We start from the raw sequence: 2417 nt of genomic DNA on the forward strand, positions 1-2417 counted from the left end.
CTTTATATCAGTTAGTTGCTAGAAGATTAGTTCTGGTTTTCATTCAAGTTTTATAAGTTTAAGTTCTCTATTTAATATTTATATTTTATTCTATTTCAGCTTAATTTCAGCATCCATAATTTTTTTTTTGTAGTTTTAGCTAACAATAAGATAAACAACGTTTTCAGTTTTACAGGTTTATTTTATTTTTTTATATTTTATTTTATTTTCCCAAAACATTTTTTAATAGTTTTAGACAATACCGGTAGTTTAGTTTTAGTTTAAGTTTTTAGGTTTTATATATATATGTATGTGTATGTGTGTGTGTGTGTGTGTGTGTGTGTATATATATATATATATATATAAATCAGCTTCGTTTCAATGAACTCAATATAATTTTTAATAGTTTACAATAATATTACTGTAATAAATGAAAAGAAACAACATTTCAAGTTTTCGTTATATTTATATTTATTTAAATAATATTTATATTATTTATTTCAATTTCCAAAATATTAGTTAACAACAGTAACACTGGAATAAAAAGTTCCCATTCATTTTCTTTTTAAAGTTTATATATTTATATATATCTTTTAATTTAATCTTTATTTAAATTACTGAAAGTGATCTTAAGTAGTTTCTGTTCACAATAACAACACGGGAAAGGAAACACAACAGCAGAATGATGAGTCGCTCAAGTGTCTCATGATCTGATTGCATATTCTCTAAAAAGCCACATTAACAGACAACACCCTGGTTTTATACTTGCTCTAATAGTTTGACCCTCTATTGAATGCATCGTATGCATCTAGTAAAGGATGAAGAATGACTGAGGTGAGTGTGTTAATGGTGTTGTGTCTATAGAGGGCGCTGCTGGAGCAGAAGCAGCGTCGAAAGCGTCAGGAAACCGCTGATGGTCCAGCCGAACTCAGAGGGACGTCCCCGGCGCTCGCGTCCCCGCCGAAGTGAAGAACAAGCCCCGCTCGTGGAGACACACCTCAGCACCGCCAGTGACATCATCCTAGACGGTGAGGCTTTAAAGGGACAGTACACCCAAAAAAGGGCTGGGGTGATTTTTCTGATTTTAACATTTAATTCGAATGTAGTGCTTTGCAACAGTTTAGTTTTTTTTTTTAGAAATCGTGGAATCTGGATTTTGAGTAGAAATATTTAGATTTAGACACTTTCATAACACGACGCATTCATGACACGAGCGCAACAGTCAAACACACTCATGATTACACAATGGAAAAAAACAGTGCAATCAAGTAAAAAAGGGAGTGTCTATTTACACTAAGTGCAAATAACCCTTGTTGGTTGAAGCTATATACACTAACTCTGCCAACCATTGTGTGATTCGTCTAGTCAACACTGCAAAAGACAACCATAGTCATCAGCTCCAGTGGCACAAAGGTTAAAACATATGATGTAATCATTTTGACACCATTGACCCGGGTTCGAATCCACCTTTTGGCAAACTTTTTTTATCCCTTTTCAAATTTTCAAATCAGAAAAGCATTTATTTTTAATTAAAAATAGGAATATAATCAAAAAGTTGAAAAAAAGTATCGGTTGGGTTAGGATAGGTGTAGGGAGGGCTTTATTGTCCCAGTAAGGTGGCATTCATTTAATAAGTTGAATTAAAATGACAATTTACACTCGGTAAGTTAATATTGTATACTGTTTTGCTATGTACTACAATACTGAGGTGCAGATAATTGCCACTATTTGCAATAAGTAGTAACATTTTAACATAGTGTAACATAGAATCTATAGCTATTTGCAATTAATATAATTAGTATATTACTAAAAAAACAGCTATTTACACAATGCAAATAACGGCTGCCAATGTGAGGAACTACTAGTGTATGCCTGACAGGATAAGTTTGTACAAGATGTATTTGTAGTTCATGCATCTTTTCTGCAAGATATTTAACAACTGATTTGTTTAACATTGCATCATGTTGACAACTACATGTGTGCTGCACTTGGAACAGAAGTTTCTGTAGCTAGCGCGTTAATAAAGAAAAAGTTACTGCTTTTCTTTTTTTTTCTGGTGATTCATTAAATTCAAGTCAATGGCTACTTTAAAAGTTAAAAAAAAAGCAGCACAAAAGTCTGAAACAAGCAGTTCATGGAAAAGATCGTACTTCTCGTTAATCCTGAGGCTCTGGATTACTGATAATCATTTAGAAAGTTATGTTCAGTTTCTTGCACAGACCTCAGTATATCATCAGGAGCCACAGGGATTCATCTTGTGTTGCCTGTATTGGTTTCTTGACTCTCAATGTGCCGGCACCCATTGACTTGCATTGTAAGAATCACCAAGGAGCACGGTTTTCTGCTAAAAAACTTTCTTTACTGTTCTACTGACGAAGAAAAGTCAGCTACATCTTGGATGGCACGAAGGTGAGTAAATTAACAGCAATATATATATA

At 33.3% G+C, this 2417-nt stretch overlaps 1 long non-coding RNA gene across 1 annotated transcript in view; it reads left to right on the plus strand.

The window, feature by feature from the left end:
- The window catches only part of LOC113056605 (uncharacterized), a 5942-nt gene extending 5057 nt beyond the window's left edge, over positions 1 to 885 (plus strand). The window contains exon 4 of the long non-coding RNA XR_003277729.1: positions 844 to 885. This is a non-coding gene — a long non-coding RNA (uncharacterized LOC113056605). The remainder of the gene's footprint in view (positions 1 to 843) is intronic.
- The last annotated feature ends 1532 nt before the right edge of the window (positions 886 to 2417 follow it).

This window comes from Carassius auratus, chromosome 4 (genome assembly GCF_003368295.1).
Source record: "Carassius auratus strain Wakin chromosome 4, ASM336829v1, whole genome shotgun sequence".
In the NCBI taxonomy this organism is placed as follows: domain Eukaryota; kingdom Metazoa; phylum Chordata; class Actinopteri; order Cypriniformes; family Cyprinidae; genus Carassius; species Carassius auratus.